This window comes from Molossus molossus, unplaced genomic scaffold (assembly GCF_014108415.1).
Source record: "Molossus molossus isolate mMolMol1 unplaced genomic scaffold, mMolMol1.p scaffold_m16_p_11, whole genome shotgun sequence".
Classification (NCBI taxonomy): Eukaryota; Metazoa; Chordata; class Mammalia; order Chiroptera; family Molossidae; genus Molossus; species Molossus molossus.
The window spans coordinates 10246775-10265647 of NW_023425346.1; the positions used below are offsets into that span (position 1 = coordinate 10246775).

The 18873-nt window shown below is 49.1% G+C and overlaps 2 pseudogenes; both read left to right on the forward strand.

The window, feature by feature from the left end:
- The first annotated feature begins 13112 nt into the window (after positions 1–13112).
- On the forward strand, positions 13113–13226 carry LOC118625969 (annotated as a pseudogene).
- Positions 13227–18496: 5270 nt separating this feature from the next.
- Positions 18497–18667, forward strand: LOC118625968 (annotated as a pseudogene).
- The last annotated feature ends 206 nt before the right edge of the window (positions 18668–18873 follow it).

The window sequence follows — 18873 nt, forward strand, 5'->3', positions numbered from 1 at the left end:
TTCTCTGTGAGCCTCAGTCTCCCATCAGACAGGGAAACATCCCCTTTGGTGTTGTGTGGGTCTCGTGAGGCGGTGCGTGTGAAGTGCTCAGTAATGTATGAACGTGTCCCTGACCCCAGTGTCCCTGACCCCAGAGACCCTTAGATGGGACCGGGGCTTCATCTCTGCCCTTAAAGAAATCCTGCCCTGGCGTTTTCTCCTCTGAGGAGTTGGTATTGAGGGGCAGGGGCTCCAAGGTGGGGCAGGCACACTCGGGAGACCCAGAGGCAATGACAGGGAGTGTGCTGGGAGCCTCGCTTGAAGTTCACCCAGCCTGCCTCCTGCCTGGACTTCTGACCTCTCCAACTGCCACCTGCTCTGTGGCCTTGAGAGGAAACAGCGTCAGCCCCACGACCTCCCCCACCTTCTCCCTGCCACCTTGCCTTCACCCATGGGGTCTGCCTCCCCTCCCCGCCTCCTCCGCACGCTCCCTGATTCCAGGCCAGTGCATTCCCCTCCTGCCCTTTGCCTCCTGCCTGGAGCTCCAGCCCCGCATTCCGACTCCCCTGCAGAGGTGCCCTATTGCAACACAGAGCTTGTTTACCACTTTCTGGTGGGCTGGGGGCCAAGGCTTCCCCGCCCTGCTCTGTGGCTGGCCTCGTCCTTGCTTGTCTCGGGTCCGGCTTCAGGTGTGATGTGCAGCCTGGGTCTGAAGAGCGGCCTGTTAGCCTCAGACAGCTCAGGACACTGGAAGGCGGGAGAGGACCTGGCTGCGGGTGGAGCAATGAATGAATAAAGCAGGAACTAGGTATCTTTCCTGAGAGTCTTTGTATCAAAACTCCCCCAGCATTTTTGTTTTCTAATCCTCACCCAGGATATTTTTCCATTTATCAGATAGTGAGAGAGAGAGAGAGAGAAACATTGATGTGAGAGAGAAACATCCCTTGGCTGCCACCTGCATGCCCCCTACTGGGGATGGAGCCTGAAACTTGGGCATGTGCTGTGATTGGGAATTGAACTGAGACCTCTCAGTCTATGGGGCTGACGCTCAATCCACTGAGCCACACTGGCCGGGCTAATTCAGTGTTTTCTACGTGCTACGTTAGGTCCTAGTGAAACCAATTTGGTAGAGGCAAAAACAGAACTTATAAGAAATAAATAGAACAGAAACTATTACAGTGCCTTGCCCTGGCCAGTTTGGCTCAGCGGTTGGAGTATCGGCTTGCGGACTAGAGAGTCCCAGGTTCGGTTCTAGCTAGGGGCACGTAACAAAAAAAAAAAAAAAAAAAATTACAGTGCCTCAAACATAGTTAGGGTAGATATTATTCCATGAATTTGTTTTCAAAAATAGACAGAAAAATAGATACAGGTTACAATGTGGAAAGTATTTCTTACTGTGGGTCCCAATAAGAAAAGATTGAAGGTCTAATGTGTTAATTTAGATGCACAGAAACAATGGACAGGGCTTGCTTGAGGCAAAGATAAATCCCCCTCAAAAGATGTCCCAGGCCCAAGAATAAGCCTTTGTTTTCTTTTGATAATAGCTCCCATGCCTCACTCTTCTTCCTATAAAAACCTTCTATTTTATCCAGTCCCTCAGAGTGACCTAGTTGCTAGATGGTAAACTGCCCGATTCATGAATCATTTAATAAAGCCAATTACATCTTCAAATTTACTAGGTTGAATTAGGTTTTTTACAAGAGGAAAACAGACCATTTTTATAACTTCAGAACATTTTCAGAATTCTACCTGATAGTTTCTTGACTGGGGAACATACATGTTTGCATGTGGATTCCTAGACTCCCTGCAGAATACTCGTCCAGCTCTGCCTCCGGCCAACTGGGAACCACTGGGCGAAGCTCCTGACTGATTATCAGAGAAGCAGTTGTTCTCCACCTTTGTCAGTCTGCACACCTGCTGGTGTGTTCTGCAGGGGATGGGGTGACAGATACCTGGCAGGGGCAGAGAGCCCCCAAACTCCAACTGACCTGGGTCCCCAGGCTAGGGCGACTGGATCCATTCCTATGTAGGCCTCTTGGCTAAAGCGACTAAATGAGTCCATTTTTATCATCAATGGACCTTCCTCGATATGTTTCCAATAGTAGGTTAATTACCCCTGGGAGTAAAGGAATTTTGCCTAAGATTATAGTTGCCCCACGTGTTGGGAGGCATTTGCAGTTTCCGTATCGGTATTTGCAGGCATTGCAGGTACTTGTGAGCAAGGTGAATAATGCTGATTTTGACTTCTGTAATCGCTGTCACTCCCACTATTGTACTGGTCCCCTGAGGTGGGGGGGCAAAGAGGGGATGGGGCTTCTGTCTTTAAAATCAGACCGAGCAAGAAGGATCCAAGAAGGGTCGCTGCTGAAGCCCGCCGGTGTAATGAAGCGCTCCTTTACAATGCGGCTGTGCGTCTCTGGTTATCTCGCTGACACGTTATAACACAACTTCCAATATAAGATATAGATTTAGGTGTGTATTATACATTTGCATGTTTATTTGTGAGTATAAAGAGGTCTTTCCTAATCATGGTTGTAGAATGTTCCAAACTCCCCCCCGCCCCCAACTTTCTATTGGGAGTTTCTTGCTTTGACTCTTGTGTACCTCTCCTAGAAGTCGGTTATACTCGGTGGCAAAGGGAACAGGCGTGGCCCAGAACAACTGTATTATGGCCCCAGGTCTGCCAACCTGGGGCTTCTTGGTGCCGGAAGGGAAAAAGAAAGTGTCCATCATTTTCCCTGAACACATTGTCAGGTCTCAGACTAAAAGGTCTGAGCCAGTGGGAGATCACATCCACAACGCAAGGCCAATGTCGAGCAAAACAATTTTATTGCGTGTGCCTGGATGTAACGGGCTTCATTAAGTGGTATTTCACCGGTGGCCAACAGAAGGGCGTGTGGGGGGTTATGTTAGGAGAGGAAGCAGATTCTTGGAGGAGAAGAAGTAAAGAATGAGAGGGGTTGGTGGGGAGGGTAGGAGCACAGTCGGCCCTCGTTTATCACTGTTAATCAGTTCCAGACTCTACCGTAATAAACGCATTTCCACAAAGTAGGATTCTTTATTTATTATACAGTCGTAAAAACCCCTATAGAGTGAAGCCATGGAATTTGAAGCTCAAAGTGGCAAGGGACGACTGTAAAGGTTAAAGTAGCACGGAGTTTAGGTACAGCAAAACGGCTTTATTGCATGCACCTGGGTGCAGGCGAGCTGAGCCCAAAAAGGGGTCAGTCTCGAATAACGGGGTGTAGGTTATATACTCTACTTCTAGCTTCTGGCAGTTCCTGCTGACGAACTCTGCCTGGCCCATTGTCCGCCTTGCAGGTGGACTGGTCTGGTATCACATCCTGCATCTGCTGAGTGATCCATTGTCTTGCGGATAATCCGATAATCCTCACTCAACAGAAGGCTGAGCACAGGTCACGCAAGCAATGCATTTTTACAGTTTCCACCTTTTGCAAGCTTTTACCTTTACCCTTTAAAACATTACTAACCCTTTCACAAACAAGTGAAGGGCTTCCCATTGGAGGGTCCAGAGTATACCACTGGACCATAAGAGTTTTTCGAATTGAAGGCATTTGAGAATAAATTTTTTTTTCTTGAATTCCCTTGTCTGCCTAAATGCAGAGCCTTCCAAAAGAATTTGCATTGCCTGGGGCCTTGTAAATTAGGCTGACAGAAGAGGGATTAAGAAGAGAAAAACAAGCAGACATTCTGTTAGCACATGTATCCCACACTGGGGAGCCCTCAGTATTTAGTAACTCAAAGGATGGTTACAACTTGGCCTTATCGTAACAAAAGAACAATACATTTGTAGAAAGGTGACAAGACAAAGGAAGACTTCAAATTTCTAGGGTGGCAAACTGTGGGAAGGTAAATATCTGGGGGAACTAATGGACTATGTGAATTTCTGTGGTACTTTCTCCAAGCCGATAAAGGGGCTAGAGTTGTCTCAGGGGGATACACTTTGTCCTTCCTGGTAGAAGGGGAGGGGACACCTTTGCACATGTCTATCCTGCTGTTAGGTAGAAGGGAGAGGGCCAAGAGCTATTCTTGGCTCTGCTTCTCAGTGGCCTTCAGCTGAAAACAATCCTATGCCAAAGTGTCAGATTTGGGGGTTGGCATTTTTTTCTACTCTTCAGACTCAGTTGTTATAAATCCCCTCCCCAGAAGCAACAAGGGAAGATGAACTTGATCACTGGAGACTAGAAGTCCCCATGGCATCACACTGAAACAGACATTGTCACAGACTATCATGTCTCCCATCTGTTCTCCTAAGAGTTCATTTATCTTTCATTTCTTCCTCTATTAAGATGCTATATATAAGCCCCCAATTCTGACTACTTTCTTGAGTCACATTTTTCCTCTGAATTTCTGTTTGTACATAATTAAAATCTGTCTTTTCTCGTGCTAATCTGTCTTTTGTCTGTTTAATTTGCAGCCCCCCAATTATTGAATCTAAGAGGGTAGAGGAAAAGTTTTTCCTGCCCAACAATATCTTCCTATCTCCTTTCTGTATACAATTTACTTCTTGGTGAATTATCCCCCCAGACCAGTGGTTCCCAACCTTGGCTGCTCAATGAATGGAGGTTCAGAGTTAATAGTCTGTCCTACATGCTAAAGTTGTGGCTGGGGTGCACCCAACTCAAGCACCCTCCCCAACACTCTCCAACTTTCCTTTCTTCATTGACTTGGAACTCAACTGGGCATGAGGAACTGGTTAACATTAAGTTGTAAATGGTCGATTTACTTTCCCCAAAGAAGTAAACTTTTAATCAGATCTCTAATTTGAAAACTATCTGGAAGTGTAGAAAAAGTAAAGTAAAATAACAGAGTTTTAGGCTGAGGGCAGACCATAAGCTAAGATCTCCAACCTTAATTATTATTTATTTATTTATTTGTTTTTATCCTCACCCAAGGACATTTTTCCATTTTTGTTCAGATGGAGGGGGAGGGAGAAAGGGGGAGAGAGAGAGAGAGAGAAACATTGACGTGAAAGGGACACATGGACACATGGAGCGGCTGCCTCCTGCATGATCCCAACTAGGGCCAGGGATGAATCGCAACAACGGTACTTGCCCTTGACTGTAATCAAACCCGAGATTCATTGGTACTTGGGCTGACACTCTAACCTCTGAGCCAATCTGGCCAGGGCGCCCACCCTAATTAGAATCACCTGGAAAGCTCTTAAACCCACACCAAGGCCAGCCCACCCCAGACCAATCAACTGGGTGTCTCTGTGTGGCAGGCATGGGCATTTGTTTTTTAAAGTTCCCCGGGTGATTTTATATTTTTTTATTTTTATATATTTATTTATTTTTATCCTCACTTGAGGACATTTTTCCATTTTTTGTTCAGATAGGGTGGGAGGGAGAGAGAGAGAGAAACATTGATGTGAAAGGGACACATCGAGTGGCTGCCACCTGCACGACCCAACCAGGGCCGGGGACAAACTGCAACTGAGGTACGTGCCCTTAGCGGGAACCAAACCCGGGTCTCTCTGGACCGCAGGCTGAGGCTCTAACCGCTGAGCCAAACCGGCAGGGCTGGACTCATAGATATTTTGACTTTGGAGTTTTGTTTGTTTGCTTACAACTGCTCGCAGAGATCAATGTAGGTTCCGAAATGGAGGCTGGGGAGGCTCCTGTGGACAGAAAGGGATTCTACGCAGACAACCTCAAGCATGATCTGGTCTTGAATTTCTACCTGGGCCGATCCTGGAGGGTAGTCCCACCCCAGGCAGATAACTTAGTGAAAGTTTTATCTTTGCCTGAAGCAAGCCCTGTGCATTGTTTCTGAGCATCTAGGCACCTTTGAAATAGCTCTTTTTCAGACCCCTCCTTCTGAAGGTGACCACTCTCGAGACAGCACGTTCTGTCGTTAACCATCCTGGACTCAGTCCCGCCTGGCTTTCTCCCACCTCCTGTCATCTTCCTTAGTGCCCTCCTTGATTCCAAGTGCAGAACAGACGCTGCAAACTGTCCTTCTAGGAAGCGTTTTTCTCAGCCCGTTGATCTCGCTTCCAGGCGTATCCTGGACGCGGTAACCGTCCCAACATTCTCTACAGGTTCGCGGTTCCTCACAGCGACACTTGCCCGTCCTGCGTGTCATTTACTCGGCAGTTTCCCACGTCTCGAACACGAGTGAGAGCCAAGGAACAAACCCTCTGAAAGTTCCGCAGCCGTCAGCACCCCGAGGTCGCTGCAGTCACCCGCTGCTCTGGTCGCGGTCCCGGCCCCGGGTCGAAGGGGAAGTGTGCGCACACTTGCTCGAGCACAGGGAGCCCACAGGCCCTTCCGGCCTCTGACGGTGCTGTGAGTGCTGGTGCCGACGCACACTTGAAAGACTGATTTATGTCCCTTCAGACGAATAGGGTATTGATGTGTGGAACGGCTTTGTTGGGGACATTAAAAACCACTATTCAGTGAGTAAATGTGAAGACCCAGTTGGCTTTATTTAGTGATTCGTGAACTGAGCAGCAGCCCATCTAACAGCTAGCACGGTGCTCCGAGGGGTGTGCAAAATGGAAGGTTTTTATAGGCAGAAAGAGAGAGAAAGGAGAAAGTTAAGAGTGGATTATCTCAGGTAAGGTCACTGTCCCTTAGGGGTCGTAGGGGGTCTTATCAGGCAGGAGACCTCACCAGTGCTGACCAGGGAATTCCAGATGGACTGGACTAAAATTCCATTCCTGGGAGAGGCTGAAACTGCAGTTAGGTTAGGTGTTATGTTTTGGTTTGGTGACATGACTTAACAAAAGTGACTCCATTTTGGTTCCCTCCCTCCCTCCCTCCCTCCCTCCCTCCCTCCCTCCCTCCCTCCCTCCCTCCCTCCCTCCCTCCCTCCCTTCCTTCCTTCCTTCCTTCCTTCCTTCCTTCCTTCCTTCCTTCCTTCCTTCCTTCCTTCCTTCCTTCTAAAGCAGGTGCATTGTCTCTCTTCCCTTGCCACTCATCAACAGAACTGTCCCAGATGGAAGTAAATTTGGCTTCCTAAGTCTTGTCTATAGGCAGAAGACCCCTCATATCCCAGCAAATCACAACATCTCCCCCTGCTGGTGTCTTCCTGGGACTACAGTCAAAAGATTGATGTTTTATCTCCCCACCAAAGCCCGGCACCCCACTGCCTCCCGTAGACATACACCTTTGGGAACACTGCCCAGTTCTCTGTGGGGTAGGGGGGACTGGTCCTCATGTCACTCATTCCACTGGAGATATAATCTCAGAATCCCATGTCCCCGCACACAGCAATGGGCATATGGCCCAGGGTGGCAAAGGTGATGGGCCAGAGGGGTGGGAGGGACAATCCTGGGCATTATATACGTGCACCATGCACCGTGACGTCCCCTGCCCCTGGGTCTCCCTGGTGGAGCTGCCAGCTGGGCTGTCTGTGGCCTTGGCCCTCCTTCCCAAATAAGGCTGCCTCCCCACAGCAGGAGGGAACAGGCCAGTGGACAGAGAAACCAAAGGGAGAGAACAGGAGCCTCATGAATGTCCAGATCCAGTCTGAGCCCGCTGACCAGTCCCTTCTTAAGAGCAGAGTTGGCTGTGGGAGTCAAAATTTAAGTGAAAGAAAAGGACCCAAAGGAGGAAGCTTGTGGCTCCCCAGAGAGTTGATCACCTTCCGTCTTCCCCGTGGACGTGGCTGGACACTGACCACGTGTGACTGGAATACCCTCGGTCAGCTTCAGTTTGCACAGTACTGTGGACATTCAGAAGGAGCCCCCCAAGATGCGCCTCGGTGGTATGCAGAGCACTTTGAGCTAAAGGCAATTTTACCTTCAGGCTCAAGAGAAACGTCTCCCCTCCCCCACCCCCCAACTCCCTAGAAGAACTTGAATTAGAACCCATGCTCATGGTAAGGTACTAGCAGAGAGAACTTCTTCTGACCTATCTGTAGGGCAGGGCAAACTTCTATTTACTAATGTCTGTTCTTACCATTCCGCCGTGACCCTTTGAAGCCCCCAAGGTGCAGTACCTCACTGCTAGCCCAGGCTGTCTTACACACCTCAGTCCCCCTTTCTGCTTCCGAACCCCTCCCGCATGTGGGGTTCCCATACATATGTATGTACAGATTCGGTGACTTTCTCTTGCTAGTCCGTCTCCTGCCTATTTGGCGAGTGGACCAGCTGAAAGAACTGGCGGGCGGAGGGAAGTCCTTCCTCCCCCCCAGTGTCCGTCAGCAGCCACTGACTTTGTGTTTTCAGCCACTGCTTATAGATGTCCTTTAGTGCGTCCTCTACATGTCACGCTCTCTCGGTTTTTCCTGAGCAGGGACAGATGTTTTCATTGTACCCAGCAGTCCTAGTCCTATGTGTTTAAATGGGAAAGACCTCAAACTAAGCCTCAGTTTACCCAGTGATGTGTCTTGGGGCCTATGGCAGGAACCCAGCCTCCCTTCCACATCCCCACCAGCGGCTGGCTGCAGAGGCGGGGCTGCCCGTGTCCCCTGGTGGAGGGCAAAGGGCCGTGGTGGGGCTCCCCTTTCCCCGGAGCTGGGAGTCGCAGATAGAGCAAGACCCAGCGACAGTGCACATTGTAAGATCTGTGCCGTTCCTGAGTTCTGGGGATGGTGGCGAAATTCCCTTTGGGGAGAAGAATTCTCTCTCTCGCTCTCTCTCTTTCTCTTTCCCTTAAAAACAAAATTGTCTTTTAAACTGCAGAGGTTGAGTCAATGATAAGCCACTGAAACTCTGTAGGCCACCTGATGTTAACCTCTTTAAAAAACAATTTTAAAAATCTCTCCTCATGTTCTCTGAAGGGATTGGAAGAAAGATTGTTGGGGCAAGACCCATCGGGACAGGACTAAAATGGAACCTTCCATTGGTGGGCTTACGAGCAGGCTCCAGAATGCAAAAATATGGTTAAAAAAAAAATCGGGAACTTAATTTATTTTTCACAAATCCAAAGGCTGATGTCTGGGCGTTCAGGGTTGACAGAGCAGCTCCATGGTGCCGCGGGGGACTCAACCTTTGTAGTTCTACTCAGCCATCTTCAGCAAGTGCACTGTGATGTCGAACCTGTCTCCTCGTGGACCACAGTGGCTGCTCTGCCTTCCACGTCATGTTTGCATTTCAGGCAGAAAGAAGGGGCAGAACAAAGTGCTGGCCCCTTGAGGGGTTTTCTGGACACATCACCCAAAACTTCTGCTTGGCCCCCTTGACCAGGTAGCTATTTCTAGCTGTGATGAGACGGGACCGTGTAGTTTGCCCTGGCACACTGCTTCCCCATAGGACACTGGCGTCCTGTGTAAGAGGGAAAAGGGGAAGGTGTACCAGGTAGGCGATGGGCAGTGTTCGCCACAAATCACACTTGGTGCATGTGGAATGTTCTGAGACTACATTGCCCCTCAAGCCTCCACTCCACGGCTCCTGTCACTGGTGGCATCTACTTTCATCCTCTGTTTGCCTACGGAAGCCCCAGATAAAGATGGATTTCACACAGGGGACTGGGTGGCATTACTAGTCCAGGCATCTTACAGAAGGGAGACACATGTGCCCCTTTAAAAAATCTGCTGATTCACTTCTCACACATCTTAGGATGGCTACTATAAAACACACACACACACACACACACACACACACACACACACGCACACACACGCGCGCACACACGCACACAGAAAATAGCAAGTGTTGGCAAGGATGTGGAGAAACTGCAACCTTAGTGCACTGCTAGTGGGAATGTAAAATGGTGCAGTCACTGTGCAAATAGTATGATGGTTCCTCAAAAAAATAAAAATAAAGAACCATATGATCCAGCAATTCCACTTCTGGGTTTATACTCGAAAGAATTGAAAACAGGGTCTCAAAGAGAAATACTGACACCCGTGTTCACAGCAGCATTCTTCACAACAACGAAAAGGTAGAGGCAACCGTGTCCACTGAGGAGTGAATGGGTAAGCAGCATGTGGCCTGCACCTGCAGTCGATTATTATTTAGCTTTTAAAAGGAAGGAAATTCTGACACAGGCTACAACATGAGCGTTGAGGACATTGTGCTGGGTGAAATACTGCATGATCCTGTGTGTATGAAGTATCTAAATAGTCAAATTCCCAGAATCAAAGAGTGGAATGATGGTTGCCAGAGGCTGGGGAGGGGCAGTTGGGGGAGGGGTAATGGGGAATTAGTGTTCATTGGAAATAGTTTTGCAAGATGAAAACGTCTTGGCCCTGGCCGGTCTGGCTCAGCGGTTGGAGCATCGGCCTGCGGACCAGAGAGTCCCGGGTTCGGTTCCCGCTAGGGGCACGTACTAAAAAATGAAAACGTCTTGGAGATGAATAGTGCTGAAGGCTGCACAGCAGTGTGAGCGTACTGAACACTGTGGAACCGTATGTTTAAAATGATTAAGATGAGCCTGGCCAGTGTGGCTCACTGATTGAGCGTCAACCCCTGCACCAAGGGGTCGCCAGTTCTTCTCCCGGTCAGGGCACATGCTCAGGTTGTGGGCGCACTCCCCAGTGTGGCGGGCGGGGGAGGGGGATGCAAGAGGCAGCCAATCGATGTTCTCTCTCACCGATGTTTCTATATCTCTCTTCCTCTCCCTTCCTTTCTCTCTAAAATCGATAAAGAAAACAAACAAACAAACAAACAACATTGCAGCAAACTCTTGTTAAAGTGTTCTGTTGGGTCAAGGGTGCATTTTGGGACCAATTAATCAGCAGTGGGCTTCACGAGTCCTTGGGTTAGTGAATGGTTTAGTCTCCTGTAGAGTCCTCAGAAGAGTCCAGCTGTCTCCCCAGATGCACCGTCTCTTGGGTAACCCCGGGCCCTGGACTGGCTGTCTTCGGGGAGTCCCCCCAGGGCCCTGCGGCTGCAGCAGCTGGCTTCACAGTGCTTTCTGAACGTTCCCACAAGGCAGAGAAATATGTTCAAAGAACCTTAAGCCTTAAAGAAAACTCTGCAAGCAGATTCTTTCAGGAGATTTTTGGGAACTGGGAAGATTTGAGCAATTTGAGAATAGCTATTCTTTACCTTTTTTGGAAATCAAAACCCTCTGGGCATCTCAAGAAACCTGTGTACCCTCTAGTCAGATCAAGACGCAGTGCACTGGGCACCCCTGTTAATGTATTCTTTCAGGGTAATCTATCTCCATTTAGGCCCAGGCTAAGGGCTTATGTTCCAAATTCTAAGCAGTTGTTGCACAGGCAAAAAATGTGTTAAGCCCTGGCCGGTTTGGCTCAGCGGTTAGAGCGTCAGCCTGCGGTCCGGAGAGACCCGAGTTCTGTTCCCGCTAAGGGCAGGTACCTCGGTTGCAGTTTGTTCCCTGCCCTGGTTGGTTGTTCGGGTGGCAGCCACTCGATGTGTCCCTTTCACATCGATGTTTCTCTCTCTCTGTCTCTCCCTCCCACTCTATCTGAACAAAATATAGAAAAATGTCCTTGGGTGAGGATTAAAAAAAAAAAAGTGTTTATTTTCCTCTTAATATGGGCGGGGGCAGTGAGGGGAGAGAATCAGAGAAAATGTCAGGAAAGGGCAAGAGATTAGGGACAGCGGGGAAGGGGACAGGCAGTGGCTGGCTGGTCTGTCGGCCCTCGCAGACCTCGCTTCTTCAAAACGGCCCCACTACTCCGCTTCTGGGACCAGCCCCATTTCAGATGTGGGTCACATTCATGTTTCTTCAAGGGGACAGAGGAAACCCCTGGCCCCCCATTGTCATAGTCTGTCTGGCTTCTGGTCCTGATCTGTCTTTGAGATACCTGTTCCTGTGGCCCTGTGGCCCCTTCCAGGGTGATGCCCAGCCCCCCGCTGCTGCTGCCTGTGAGGTGGGGCCAGCTCTCTCAGTCAAGGGCCACCCCCCACCCAGTTCACATTCTGCTGGAGGGACAGGGATGCTGCAGTTGAAAGGTGGCCCCTTGGCCCTGGCCTGTTTGGCTCAGTGGTAGGGCATCGGCCCGTGGACCAGAGAGTCCTGGGTTCAGTTCTCGCTAAGGGCACGAACCTCGGTTACAGTTTGTCCCCGGCCCCGGCTGGGGTTGTGTGGGTGGTGACCACTCCATGTGTCTCTCTCGAGTGGATGTTTCTCTCTCTCTCTCTTCCTCCCTCTCTCCCTCCTGCTCTATCTGAAGAAAAATGCAAAAAATGTCCTCAGGTGAGGATAAATAAATAAATACATGTAAAAGAAAAGAAAAGAAAGAAAGATGGCCCCTTGGAGCAGAGATGGGGTGGCTGGTGGTGATAGTGTGTTTACAGTGAAGCCCACGGAGCTAGTGCTCTAAGGCCTCTCTCTTTCGTGGGTCTTATCTAGATAGACAGTAACTTTCTTTTTTTTTTTTAGGTGACTTTTTTCTAAAATTGATTTTAGAGAGAGAGGAAGAGACAGGGGGAGAAAGGAACACTGATGAGACAGAACATCGATTGGCTGCCTCCTGCATGCCCCCACTGGGGATCGAGCCCACAACCTGGGCATGTGCCCTGACTGGGAATCGAACTGGTGACCTCTTGGTCCATGGGTCTACGCTCAACCACCGAGCCACACTGGCCGGGCACATCTTCTGTGTTAAAGAGCACCCCCCACACTGATTGTTTAAGTCCACAAAACCTGCCGCATCCAGCCAGCAGGGGTGCCCGGGGAGCAGCTCGCCGGACATAAAGGCTTCAAGGTCTGACATTCAGTTTGGTTTCGGTCCTTGGTCAGAAATGTGGGTGTTTCTTCTGTGGTTGCAGTCCGATGGTTGAACGAGTGGAAAATAGACAGGCAGCCCTCTGACTTTGTGTTCTCTCATGGCCTCTCGTGGGGTTTGGCTACGTGGGTGTGCTTGGGCTTCCTGATGGCACGGTGACCTCTACAAAGGCAGACTTCGTGCATGGCAGCTAAGGGGTCAAGAGTGAGTATTCCGTGCCCGGCCTGTGTGGTTCAGTGGTTGAGCATCGACCCACACACCAAGAGGTCGCCGGTTCAATTCCCAGTCAGGGCACATGCCCAGGGTGTGGGCCAAATCCCCACTGGGGGGAATGCAAGAGGTGCTCATTGATATTTCTATCTCTCTCTTCCTCTTCCTCTCCCTTCCTCTCTCTCTAAAATCAACAAAGAAAAAAAACATAAAAAAAGAGCGAGCATTCCAGTGAGTGATGCAGAAGTGCGTGGCATCAGTTCTCACATCAATTTCATACTCGCCCTTTCCTACATTAAAAATGTCTTTAGGGTTTTGCACAGTGGCAATATCGTTGCCAATGAGGTTTATCGAGGCACAATTATTGCTAATTGAAAACAAAAATGCCTTTAGATCATAATGTTTGTTTCCCAGTGTTAGTCTGGAGAAGTGAGGGGCCATACCCAGTGCACATGTGGGAACACTCACAGCAGTATAAAGAGAGGTACCAGGCTCAGAGAAGGTGAAATTTCTCCCAGAAACCCCAGCAGAACACAGGGCCTTCTCTAGCTTTAGGGAGGCTGGGAAGGGGCGCATGATTGGCTCAGGCCAGTTGTGATCCTCCACCGGCCTGGGCACGCCAGCAGGCGTGGAGCAGGGAACGGCTCTTGGCTTGGCTGCGGTCTGTCAGCCACAGGCCCCTGTAGGTGGGGCTTCCTGTCTTGGAAAAGTCACATTTTGTGGTGGAAAGATCCTGGGCCTCTCGGGCATTGGCTCAGGGTGGCCAGCCGTCCCGGTTTGCCTGAGGCTGAGCCAGGGCCTTGTGCTGGCACAGGACATCCCTGAGCAAACTGGACGAGCAGGTCCGGTGCAGGCCCATCTGCTGGAGCACTGTGAGCACCGAGTGCGCGTGGACTGAGACAGGAGACGGTCAGCAAGCGCTCACCGGGAGTAACCAGGGCAGCGTATGGGTTTGGCCTCCACAAGACTCAGGTAGCATCACTGTTAGATGTCCTTGAAGAAGCCACCCCAGCCCTGGCCGGTTTGGCTCAGCGGTTAGAGACCCAGGTTTAATTTCCGCCAAGGGCTCGTACCTTGGTTGTAGTTTGTCCCCGGCCCTGGTTGGGGTCATGTGGGTGGCAGCCACTCCATGTGTCTCTCTCACATCGTTGTTTCTCCCTCTTTCTTCCTCCCTCTCCCTCTCCCGCTCTATCTGAAGATAAATGCAAAAATGTATTTGGGTGAGGATAAAAAAATAAATACATAAAGAAGCCACCCCAGGGCATAAAAGACCAGAGCTTCCCAGCTTTCCTTGGGGGCTGCAGACATTTGGGGAAGGCTGTGCTCCTGGTGGCCGGAGGCCTGGATCCACATTCGGAGTCAAGCTTCAGGACTGGGCTGCAATTAGGGTCACTGGTCATTTACGTGCCTATGCCTTAGAATTCTATTTTACATGCTAATTATTAAAATTTCTATACAAAAGCAGGGGTAAACCCTCATGTCCCCTCATCTACCTTTAACAATGATCAACTCATGGCTCACCTTCTTTTATCTATAGGCTGCTCCTCACTCCCCCTAACTCCCGCCAACCCCTGCATGATTTTTAAGCAAACACATCATATTTCATCCATAAATACTTCTGTATGTATCTCTAAAATGTAAGCATGAGAATTCTCTTTAAAAATTATAATTCAATATTAATATCATACTCCCCCAATAGTAATTCCTTAATATCATCGAATATTCTATCAGTATTCAAGTTTTCTAGTTATCTCATCACTTTTTAAAAAGAGTTATTTTGCTCAGCTCAGGATCCAAACATGTACATGCATCACACTTGGTTGGCTTGTCTCTCAGATCTTCCTCCCTCTTTACTTCTCCAGCTTGTATTTTCCTGACACAACCGGGGTTGTGCCCTGTGGCATCAGTACCCTCTGGATTCGCTGGCCGCCTTCCTGTGGCGTAGTTCACACGCTCCTCCTCTGTCTCCTGCATTTCCTAGAGACTGATGGTTAGACCTGGAGTCCTGATCAGGTTGGGGTAAGATTATTTGCAAGACTCGAGATGGAACGGGCTCCCTGTGTCTTCCTACGGTGGCCGAGAAGTCTTAAGAGCAGGAACAGGCTTGTTTATCTGTGGCAGGACCTCCGCAAACGCTGTGCCCAACGCCAGGAATCTCAGCAGCTGCCTCTCGGAGGGTGAGAATCTGGCCTCCACTTGCATCAGGCCCCGGTATGTATCCCCTGCAAGGGCCTCTCGGATGCCGTCTCCCCTCAATGGCGCTCTGTCTGCGTGCAGACCCTTCCTCACCCTGAACCCACCCCAGCCCCACACAAGGGGTTGACAGCTCCGGGCAGCTCTTCCCGACTCTCTCTGTTGCCAAGATGGCAGAGGTGGCAGCAGCAGGCGTTGCAGGGTCACCATTTCTTTCTCTTGACAAAAAGCCCAGAGGAGGCAATGTGGAGTGTTGGGGGAGGGCTCTGGGCCAGACAGCTAGGTCCCAGCCAGCCCTGCCCCTTTCTGTGCATCTTGTGCACCTTAACCTTTCTGAGCCTCAGTTTTCTAATCCATCAATGGGAATAACAATAGTATGTACTTTCTGATGCACGGCTCCTAAATGCTCCCCAATGTAAACGGTCCTTCTCATCATCAGCTGCTCCATTGTCTGAACACCAGGGGAGTGCTGAGCCCCTGAGGGGGTGCAGTGGGGCGGGCAGTGGAGTGGCCTCACCCAGGAGCACCTTCCCTTGCCCTGAGGTCCGCGGATGCCTTAGGAGGGGGTCATCCCTTAGGGGAAAGTGCCCCATTCCTCATCTCTCCTTTTGAAAGCAGTTGCCCCTAGACAGCATCAAGTCCTAAGTGTTTCTGTGGAGTGGACGACAGTAGGAGAAACAAATATCCAGCCAATGAAGACTGGGGAGGAAGTGCCTATAAAGGCCAGTTCTGTTACCATCTGGGAGGGGCAGCTCATGGGGGGAGACACTCTGAGCAGACTTAGCTCCTGAAAACAATGGAGTTGTCCCAGGACGTCGAAGAGAACGGACACGTGGCAAACAGGCCTTCCAGAGTCAGTCTCAGAGGCACCTGCGTGTGTGTGTGTGTGTGTGTGTGTGTGTGCATGCCCACACAAGTGTGTGAAGATCTCTGGGGTGGGATGGGACATGCGTATTTAGAAAACACATTCAAGCGCAGCCAGTGTGGCTCAGTGGTTGAGTGTTGACCCATGCACCAGGAGGTTGCTAGTTCGATTCCTGGTCAGGGCACATCCCCAGGTTGTGGGCCTGATCCCCAGTGGGGGGCGTGCAGGAGGTGGCCAGTCGATGTTCTCTCTCATCGATGTTTCTATCTCTCTCCCTCTCCCCTCCTCTCTCTCTAAAAATCAATTTTTAAAAAAAAGGAAGAAAGGAGGAGGGTGTCAATGGGGGAAAAAAAAGACACATCTATAACAAAAATAAATTAATAAAAAGAATTTATAAAGAAAAAAGAAGAAGAAGGAAAAAAGGAAAACACATTCAAATGATAGGAACTTACGTTTGGCAGAGGAAAAAAAATCCTACTGTGGTGCAACACAGCCGCCTACCAAAGTCAAGCTTAACACAAAACATTAGGGAAACCTAACCACACTCCTTTTTCGGGAGGCAGAGAGGGAGGAAGAGAGAGAGAAACATCGATACAAGAGAAACACATTGAGTAGTTGCCACCCACATGACCCCAACCGGGGCCGAGGACAAACTGCAACCAAGGTGTGTGCCCTTAGTGGGAACTGAACCTGGGATTCTCCAGTTCACGGGTTGACGGTCTAACCACTGAGCAACTGGCCAGGGCTAAACAAATGAATAAATGAGTCCTCCTCATAAAACGAACGTGTTTCCTACTGTCCCTCCTCTTCCTTTCCTCCTTCTCTTTCTTCTTTTCTTCCGTCCTCTGCCCTTTCCAGGGTCTTTTCATTGTAGTCCTAGAAGGCATCAAAATAGGCCCCACGGTAACTCTACAAAGGTAACAAGCCTAAGGGTGATTATTACAGGATGGATCCCAAGGTGCTGATATTTTCAATCAGGTTTTAATATAAATGTAGAAGTTAGTTTTGTAGTCATTGCATTTTGAATATTTTGTTTCAGTCTAGATCTTTATCTTAAAGGGTCAGGTAGCAAACACAAGCCTGCAGGCGGTGCAGTCTCTCAGCAACTGTTCAGCTCTGCCTGCAGAGCAAAAGCAGCCACAGCCACCCTCTGGATGAACACAGCTGCCTTTGTAAGAGCGGACAGAGTGTGGTTTGCCGGCCCCTGCACTAGGACCTTGAAGTTTTAAATAATCAGTCCTGATAAGACTACAATTTTAGTTTCAACTGTTCAGGAAAGTTATTGAATTAAGTCTATAATAAGTGTTCAAATGTTTATGAAAAATTTTTCTCTAAATGTGGTTTATTAAAATTTTGTTGTGTTGTCCTGGCTGGTGTGGCTCAGTTGGTTGAGCATTGTCCCAAGCACCAAGGGGTCACCTGTTTGGTTTCCAGCGGTCAGGGCACATGCCCAGGATGCCAGCTCTATCTCCAGTAGGGGGCGTGCAGGAGGCAGCCGATCGATGTTTCCCTCTCTCTAAAATCAATAAAAACATATTTTTAAAAAATGTTTTATGCTTTGTAAAGGCAGCATTAATTCCCACACAGGTGGTAAGAAGTGTTCTCTCTACTCGCAAAAGCCCTTCTGAGAGTACAATAGTTCGTCTACCATATAAATGACAAAGCTGATTCTGAACGCCCACCTGTTTCAACTGGTAAAAGAATCCCTGTTTAGGAGGGTGGCCGAGACTGGCTGGCTACTAAGGGAACCAGTTCCTTTCTTCTCTGGGCACACAGCTAGGCTACATCCCGGCCTCCCTCGTGGTTAGGTACCAAGTGACAGTTCTAGCCAGTGGGATATCAGCACAAGGGATGACAGCAGTTCCAGACCTGGCCCTCAAACCTCCAGCGTCCCCGTGCACAGGCTGCGTACAGAGGACTCCAGGGCTGCAGGGGAGGGCAGAGCCAGCAACGGGAAAGAGCCATCCACTGAGCGGAAATCTGGTTTGGGCTTCCCATGAGTGAGCAATGAAATTCTATTGGATTAAGCCACTGAGATTCTTGGCTTAACTGTTATAACAAATAACATGAGCTTAATTATAGCAATAGTGGATAGCAATGAAGATTTATTAATATACTTTATTTTGAAATATCTTTGAAGGGGTTAGTGTGAAGGAAGGCAAGAAGAAGAATGAAATTTTGACACCCATTCTTTTTTGTTGTTGTTAATCCTTACCTGAGGATATTTTTTCATTGATTTTAGACAGAGTGGAAGGGAGTGAGGAGGAGAGAGAAATATCGACGTGTGCCTCCCTCATGACCCAGACCAGAGCTGGGGATCGAACCTGCAACCCAGATACATGCCCTTGACAGGGAATCAAACCTGCAACCCTTCAGTCCTTGGGCCTACGCTCTAACCACTGAGCAAAGCTGACCAGGGTTTGACACCCTTTCTTTCGTACACTTAACAGATATTTATTGAGAATTTATATGGCGAAGCTCTGAGGATACAGAGATAGAGGGGACACAGCTCCTGCCTTCAAGAACCTCACCCAGAAAAAAAAGAGCGAGCATTCCAGTGAGTGATGCGGAAGTGCATGGCATCAGTTCTCACATCAATTTCATACTCGCCCTTTCCTACATGAAAAATGCCTTCAGAGCTTTGCGCAGTGGCGGTATCGTAGCTGGTGAGGTTTTTCCGAGGTGTGATTACAGCTCATTGAAAAAAAATGCCTTTATATAATAATGTTTGTTACCCACTCAAGCCCAGTGTTAAGAAATAATTCTAATGTAGCACTTAGAGTCCTGTGATAGATTATATCCATGTGGATAGGTGGGGTACAGGAGGAAGTTACCAGTTGGAGAAGAAAAAAAACAACTTTTCTTTTTCTTTTTTTTTTTTGTTACAGATGTTTCTCCTTCTTCCCACATTGACACCCTCCTCCCAGCTCCACCCCCAGCATTATTGTCTATGTCCATGGTTAAACATACATGAATATAAGTTCTGTGCTTTATCTCTTCTCTTCCCTCCCCCC